This window comes from Kryptolebias marmoratus, linkage group LG3, assembly GCF_001649575.2.
Source record: "Kryptolebias marmoratus isolate JLee-2015 linkage group LG3, ASM164957v2, whole genome shotgun sequence".
In the NCBI taxonomy this organism is placed as follows: domain Eukaryota; kingdom Metazoa; phylum Chordata; class Actinopteri; order Cyprinodontiformes; family Rivulidae; genus Kryptolebias; species Kryptolebias marmoratus.
Window position 1 is genome coordinate 23,454,750 of NC_051432.1, and position 8,509 is coordinate 23,463,258.

The 8,509-nt window shown below is 44.9% G+C and overlaps 1 protein-coding gene across 2 annotated transcripts in view; it reads right to left on the minus strand.

The window, feature by feature from the left end:
• mafgb (v-maf avian musculoaponeurotic fibrosarcoma oncogene homolog Gb) overlaps positions 1-7,810 on the minus strand; it is a 19,060-nt gene extending 11,250 nt beyond the window's left edge. The window contains exon 1 of one of the 2 annotated variants that reach the window (XM_017417048.2): positions 7,560-7,810. The gene's annotated coding sequence lies outside the window, so the exon portion shown is untranslated. Of the gene's footprint in view, positions 1-7,032; positions 7,332-7,559 lie in introns of those variants that run through there. The other variant, XM_017417049.3, reaches the window with a different exon arrangement.
• Between the last annotated feature and the right edge of the window lie 699 nt (positions 7,811-8,509).

An 8,509-nucleotide genomic window follows, 5' to 3' on the forward strand; every position in this document is an offset into this window, starting at 1 on the left:
GGGGGGGGGGGGTGCAAATGACAAGGGAGAAAGAAGAGAAGAAAAAAGAGAGATGAGTGAGTAGGGAGGAGGAAGAGGAGGAGGAGGACAGAGGTGGAGGATGAGGAGTGGGACGATGGGGAGGGCAGACAGAAGGGGGAAGGGGTGGGTTAGTGTTTGGGTGAAAATGCATCCTCAACACATTTGTAGGAGCTTAGCTGTTGAGTGAGGGATAGATGGCGGGTGGGGGATCGGGGTCGACAATATTAGGAGAAAAACTGAACTCAGCAACGAGCGCAACTGAAACCTTCGGAAAAGTTTTGAAGCAGAGCAATGATACCTTCCACCACCCCCCCTACTCCAGCCTGCAGAAAGGCTTCATATCGACCCTCGGTGGCTGGAAAAAAGCCTGAAAACAAGAGTGAAAGTATGGCACGGTGAATATGAGTCTCATAAAGATAGATTAAAGAGTGTAGGGAACAGCACAATACTCCTTTCTCTTTGTGTGAAGCAGACTAACGGGATAATGAACTCTGTGCATGCTTGTAAATGTGCACTGCTGGCTTCAGACAGAGCTCTAATTAATCTTGTTTGAGAGAACCCTCTGCTCTGGTCACTCCCGCCACACACAGACAAATTTCTTAGAAAGAGACTTACTGTTTAGCGTCCTACACAGACAGAGGGAAATAAATGGCCAGATTAGACGCTCCAAATAAACAACCCAGGGGCTGGTGTGTGCGGGCGTACGTGCACATAAACAAGACAGCCTGATCAAGAACAGATAGGAGGAGTCACAAGTCGTTTGTGATGCAGTGTTTATTGAATTATCCTCCCATAACAGCTGCCTTAACTGCACCTTCTCCCTCAGGCAACTCTCTGAGCAATAACTGAGACCACAAAGGATGGCATCCAAGTGAGGGAGCGAAGACACACAGCAGGACACAGAGGGGACATGATGGAAAGACACGAAGGCAGCATAATGTGGAGAGCGCAAGGTAAAACCTCAGAGAACTACAAAACACAGCTCCTGGCTGCCGTCCACCTCGCCTTTGTTAAAACACAAAGCAAGCAGCGCTCACTGATCTAGAGCGGGCCGAGGGTGTTGAGGGAGTTGGTAAATAATTAACGACGGGCGCTGTGTGGAGGCTAATTGAGAATTAGGAATCAGATCAGAGATAATGGCAACCTGTGAACAGAGGAGCCGCTCGGTGGAGATGCAGGACCATGGAGAGAGCTCGAGGAGCCGAGGAGAAGCGACACGGAGCGGAGAGACACCAGTCTGAGCTCCGTGTGCATGCATGTGCATAAAGAAAGAGATGGAAGCTATTAACAGGGAGGCATGCAGAGCGTGAAATAAGCAGAACAGAAAGAGGAGGATGAAGAGGAGGAAAACACTGGAATCTAACCCCTCAATCATTTTACAGTATATCAAGAGGAGGGATGATCATTTTCACGCTTTTCCCGAAGTTAAAAAAAAAGAGAAAAGGGTCGAGTGTGTATTTGTGTGCGTTTGTGAAACAAGTGTGTTATTAAAGGCAAGAAAAACTCCTGGCGTCGACACGTTTTTCCCATTCCAGGTAGTAAGTCGGAGTGTGATGACAAATTTCCCAACACAAGCAAAAAAAATCTGCCCTGTCAGGCAATTGAGCTCTGGCTCCTTTTTTTCATAAGCACTTTTTCCTTTTTTTTTAATACAGAAAGATTATACGCACCATAGGTTAAGTTAGTTCCCCCTGTGCGTGTGTGTTTGAAAAACAAACAGAGCTGCGAGGGAAGACGGCGATAAGTCAAACGACGGTAAGTTTATTTCTCCCACATGCTGTTCACCCTGGTCAGCAGCTCGAGACAAAGAAAGTTGGAGTCTAACAGCGATGCAAGCTTTATTTTTCTCTGTAGAAATATTAAATTAAGAAGCACGGTTAGAAACTTCCTGAAGACACGAGGCGAGACGTGTTTGGTGCCACCTTCAGAACCAGGACGTCCCTGGTCACCATTTTAAGGGTCTCCATCGTCCATCACTTGGCATCGTCCATCTGCTGGAGCAACGCTGCCTTTTTAACGCTAACATGTAATCTCACACAGCTGTTTCACACAAAACATTATCTGCAAACAGAAAGCACAGCCTACACCGGGCCCGGTTCTTTAGTTTTGCGAAAACATCCTGATTGACACTGAATTTCAAGAGTTTCATTCTTTACATGTGATCCAGCTCTCTGCTGAGTTACATTTACACAGAAAATTTAAGTTTTTAATAAAACAAAATGAGGAAAAACTTAATATTTGCACATTTTTTCTTAGTAAAAGAAATAATGTCAAGGTAACTGTTTTATCCTGAATAAAAAAAGACTTCAGGCTCCAAAATCACATATTTAACTTAACAGTTTATGTTGTGATTCAGTGAATCTGATTTTCTTTAATATCTTTAGGTTTTGACTGTTGGTTGGATAAAAGCAAAGTTTGGGCGTCACATTAGTCTTAAAACTGACAAAAATAATTAGTTTTGAAAGGTTTAGTGGTCATACAGACTCAAAGAAAATGAGCAAAGATTTTGTTTTCTGCGACTGTGAGGAGAAAAAATATAAAGATTTATACATTTTGGGATAAAAAACATCTGAAAATGTGCATGTTTATTGCAAATTTCATCAATTACAGAAGTTTTTAAGCAGACTTCTCTTAAAAAAACAGCTTTTAGATTAAAACTTTCTTTAAAAAACAGGTTTTGAGATAAAAAGTGAAAATAAAGGAAGCTTCTGTTGCTTGGAAATAATTTAATGTCACGGTTGACAGCAGAGAGACGTTTGAGAGGTTCAGATAAAACTTTGTTTCCTCCCTTTGCTCCTTGGCATTGATCCAGTGTGTTAGTTTTTTTTTCTTTTTTGTTAAGGTTCAGAAATTCACACCACAATCCGAGAGAATCGTCACACTGCAGTTAAAAAATGCGGCAAGTTGGCGCATTAAGATGATGCAACTAGTAGACAACCGGTAGTGCGGATATTCTTGTTACAGGGGCCTTCAAAGCTGCACACCAATCAACACAACTCTGTCACGGTTTAACTGCGTTAAACATCTACCCTGTTGTCCCCAGAGGGAAACTTTGCTGAAGAGGATCGTTGATCTGAGGAGTTAAAGCGAAGTTTGGAGACACCAAAACTCTTCAGAACAGAAAGCCGGATCTTGATTCGACTTAAACCGAACTTAAAACTTGTTTCCCCGTCTGCTAATCCTCTCTGACTTCTGGCTCATGTTATAATGTGATTTGTTTTGATTTCATACTCTAATTTATTTATTTATTTTTGGTTTGCAGGGAACTTATGTAAATAAGGAGTTGAGGCACTTGTGGAGTGTAAAACACACAAACACACGAGTCAAACTAACACAAGAGGCAGACGAGGGGGGAAGACACTGGAGCACAGCGATGATTATGCACCAGATCTGCTTACACCATATTTCATCATTACTGTGTAGAAAAAAAAAACACTCAAATATTGATCTGCCCCACTGCTTCCTTTTCTCCCCTCCCTCACCCCCTGATTCCGTCTTTTATTCCTGCGTTTAACATCTCTCATTTCACTTCGCGCTACACTTTCTGAAATTTGCACGCATAACGACAGTCTTCTGAGAAGGATCCCGGCAGTAAACAAGCTCATAAGCATGCAGGAGACGCTCACGAATGAGGCTTAAAAACACCAAATATTCCCACAAACACACCCCCACAGGAGGAGGTGGACAGAATATAGTGAACACCTGTGCAATCTATCGCAATCTGGGGCTTTAACTCTGCAAGAGCTGCCTTTGTGCAGTTCTCTGAATATATTCTTAGAAAATAAACAGAACACAAAGAAAGAAATCATAGAACACGACAATTTACTGACAAACATTAGGGCTAAAGCCTCATTTACTTCAACGCCTTCGCTCAGTTACATTAAAGCTTCATATTCAACTATAAAAACTTTTGAGTCCAGCGCAAATTCAACATTAACAAAAAAAATGCATTTGAATGTATATAAACACAGCTCGTGGTACAGCAGGAATACTGATTAGACATGTTGTATTACAACAAATAAATTAAATGTATTACTGGCACCAGATGCAAAGTTTCATCAGTTTCTCAAAACTAAAACACCAATAAGTTCTCAGACATAAATAGTAAAACTAAGTTGTGTTATTGGACACGTTCAGCCTGAGTAAACCTGTGATAAAACATGAAACTTACGGCTTTAGGACATTGATATAAAGCTGAAATTTATCTTGATTGATAAATTAGTATTTTGGTTAATTGTCTTTTTATTTTTTATCGTTCCAAGCAGAAACTTTGTCGCAGGAAAAGACACATTTCAGGTTTAACCGGTAGTTTTAGTATTCTGGAAGGTGAACATCTGAATTAATTTCCTTCTTTCCTTTCAGAGCAAACACCTGTCTTAGCTCGACATCCCATTCTTTCTGCAACGCAGTCAAGGGAGGTTTTTGCACCGCGTTTCGTCATCTTGACCCCTGCACATTCAGGGAATTGAACAACTCCATGCTCACACACACTTCTGATGTGGTCAACCTGGGCAACGTTAAACCGAGTTCAATACTTTGGACTTTGTCCAGAAAGGAGAAAGGAGGCGGAGGTCAGACAGGGTGAAGGGATTGAAACGAGAAAAGTGCAAACAGTCCAGAGACCAACTGGTAGTAAAATCACTTCCCTTTGCAAAAAGGAACTCGCGCACACCATTTTTAACCTTGGTGTTAGCCACACACACGCTCATAAAGACAGCCCAGCACCAAGCAGATCTTAGCATCTTGTAGGTGTTTTATATCTCGGCTCTTTCTGCACGCTCTCTCACATGCACACACACAAAACAAGGCAAAGAAACTAGCTGTGGTAAGTAACAAGTGAAAACGCCATCTGTCAAGCGAGAGCGCATTTGCTTCGCCTCAGCATTTTCAGGGGAATGCCTTGAAGACAAAAAGGTCCTTGTTCTCAATCTCTCCACAAATCCCATCTCTCATTCTTCCTCCCCTCTTCCTTCATCCAACCCCCCCCCCCTCTTCCACTTGCTCCGCGCGTCTTGCCGCTCCGCCACCATCAGCAAAGTTGCACACATAAGCATTGGTCAGCGTTCAATTACCGTGAACACCAGGGAAGGATGGGAAAGTACTTGACAGAGAAATGCACTTCAAGCACTGATTAAATACTGATACCAAGTATAAAAAGCTAAGCCCCTTAGGTTGTGTGTGCGAACGAGAAAAGGAAATGAGAAAAGTGTGTGTGCGCGTGAAGACAGTAAAGGGGGGTGTACTTTTCCCTCCAATACTGATACAACTGTTTCATCATTATGACCCTCTATTACAGTACTTGCCAACTTGCTTACTACATACTTTTGATACACTCTGCAGAGTGCTGACTCTAACTAAAGCTGCTGATATGGAGTCATTAGGGGGTGAAGTTTCTGTTTTTCTTGTGCCCACAGAGCTTCCCTATTACTCTTTAGTGTTTAAGAGTTGCACTGCTCATAGGTTGCTACCAGGCAGCAGATAATGGCCTATCCACAAGAGATCAATCAGAGGATATTCTGTTGCAAGGCATTATAGTTCGGCGAGTTGTTCTTTTTTTAGAACAGGTCTGTGTGGGTTCATTAACTACAGAGGGAGTCAATCATCTTCCTGAGTGTTCATTTGTTTTTGTTTATACGTAACTATTTCAAGAAGGCTTTTATTTTTAAGTGATAAGCGTCCGTGAAGTCGCATCGGGGCTGCTGTAACTCCCTCCACCCCTGTTCAACACCAAGACTCTCTTTTTTTTCCCTGAGTCCCAAACTCAGCGTCTGAGACGTCTCGCCGAGAACCCGTTTCGTTCTCGCGTCACCCCTGAGCTCATCTCTCTGCGCCGGCTTCCTGTGAAACTCAGGATTCAATTCAAACTCCTCCTTTAGGCCCACGTGAAACAATCTGGTTCTCTTGCCTTCTTGCGCTCCGTCTAGACCCCAGAGGACCTCGGTTCTGATCCAGACCTAGCTGTTCCTCGTTCTGCTCTGAGAACATGAAGGCACTGTGCATTCTCCGTCCAGACTATCAAACAGGATGGCAAGCTCTAAGAAGTGAAAATCTTTTTTTAAGACACGTTTAATACTTTAGCTTAAGGTCTAACAATTACAGTATTTTAAAGGGTGTGAAATCAAACATAAAAAGGTTATCCTGAGCTATGAAATGGTGCGGCTTGAAACAGTTTACTCCAGTGGTTTCCTGGATAAATTGATATGGAGCTTTGAAATGCCGGTATGCACTGGATGCAAACAAAGAAGCTGAATCCACGTGACTGACTTAACCATCAAAATTAGACAACTATTGTGCAGATTCTGTCTATTGCTTTGTCATTTTTGGAGCTGTTTTCATGACTTTACAGTGAGCACCTTTAAAGCTTTGTTTTGTTGTTGTTGTTTTTTTTCATCGGCTTCACTTTTATTTTTCTAACTCCGTTTGACGCGAAGACCTTCGGTTTAAAAGAACATTATTTTAATATTTTTATATCATTATTATTATTAGCCGAGCTGCTCGCGCCTCGCGCCAGACCTTTGTCCGCCCGCCCGCCGGTGCCATGTTGCCATGGCTCCCCTCGTGCCTCTGCTCGCGCGAACGTCGAGAAACAACGACGTTGTGATGAATCAGCATCTCTCTCCCTCTCTCCGCCAGGCGCGGCACGGCAGGGGCGGAAAAAATAACATAAAATAAATAAATAAATAAAATAAAATAAAATAATAAAATAACCCCGACCGAGTGTCTGCGCCTCCGCGGCGCACAGGAGCCCCTCGGAGCCGCGGGCCCTCCGGAGGTGGCTGACACACAAAGCAAATGTCAAAAACAGCCGCCGCCGCGCAGCCTCCGCGCAGCCTCCGCGCAGCCGGGATTCACGTTCCCTTGCTGGCCGCCGGGACGGCTGACAGCTGCCGACACTTTCGGGGTGACAGCCCCGGTCGGTGACTTTCGGGCTCGGTTCTGTGCACGCGGCGGACACGACCCGCGAGCCGCTTTCGGACGCGGCGAGGTCAGCCGGATGACTGTCCGTCTTACCTCACAAAGCGGCTGAGCGCGTCCGGCTCCTCCGGGTGACGGACAGCCGGGGAGCTAACGGGGTTAACGGAGGGGGCTTCGCCGCTCCGAGCCGCCACCTGCGACCCCCTCTGATCGCCTTAGTTTCGGCTTTCTGAAACAAGGGAATCCCCTGGCGGAGCCGCGTCCTCTAATTCCGACACATGGCAGCTTTTCACCCCCCTTCCTCTCTTTGTCTGTGTTATTATCGTGAAATCACCGGTGGGTCGGGTCGAGCCAGGCGGTTCGGCCACACCGGCCAGGTCTCGGCGGGTGATGATTCAGCACAAACCCGGAGCAGCTGCCCTTTAAACGGCGGCGGCGGCGGGACGCGAGCGCGCGGCGGCGGCAGCAGCGGCGAAGGCGGCGGAGCGACGCGCCGACCTCCGTTAGCGGCAGCGGCGAGCAGCCGCGCACACTCAGCAAAAAATAATAATAAAAAAAAAATCAACACCTCCACATTCAGCACTTTTTATTTGAGGAATTCGAGTTGCGATTTGTTGACTCACCGGGAGAAGTCAGACCGGCTCCTTTCAGCTCCACCGACGGGTCGCGGACGCGGCGCGGAAAGAAGACCGCCTTGGAGAAGTGTTTTTTTTCCGCTCACGCCTCTTCGCGGGGCTCTACATATATATCCTCTCGTTCCTCGCTTGTTTTTAGTCTGTGGTCGGAGGCGCCAGACGTCAAATGATGTTTGGATCACATGGTTTCATTCATGAAGGATCTACGCAACCCGCATTTAAAGAGACACGAGACTTCTACTACTGCGTGTTTTTGACAACAGGCGGCGTGGAAAGTGTGACAGGACAGCTGTGCACATTTCTAAACTTAGAGCATTGATCCAGCAGCGAGGCGCACAGTGGCGGATTCAAAACAATCAACCCTGTCGTTGCTGCTTTGGAAAATTTAACACTTTGTGGAATTTTTAATGCAGCTGAAATGATTTGCTCCATGCATTTATCAGGTCCAGGCTGGACTGTTGTTATTCTTTATTATCGAGGTGCCCAAAAAGCCTTCAGTTGATCCAAAATGTTGCTGCCAGAGTCAGAAGGAGATCAGATTTCTCCAGTTTTAGCTCCTCTCTCTATTGGCTCCCTGTTAAACTCAGAACAGAATTCAAAATCTTAACTTCTAACATACAAAGATCTCAACAACCAAGCTCCATCTTATATTAAAGATCTTATTTTTCAATATTTTCCTAACAGAGTACTTCACTCTCAGACTGCAGGTTTACTTGTGGTTCCTAGAGTTTCCAAAAGGAGAAGCAGAGCTTTCAGTTATCAGGCTCCTTTCTTAATGAACCAACTTCCAGTTTCTGTCTGTGAGGCTGACACCCTGTCTTCTTTAAGACCAGGACCAAGACTTTCCTTCCTGATAAATCCTATAGTAAGGGTTGGTTTGGGTTTCCTGAGCTATCCCTTAGTTCTCCTGCTATAGGCTTAGACTGCTGGAGGACAAC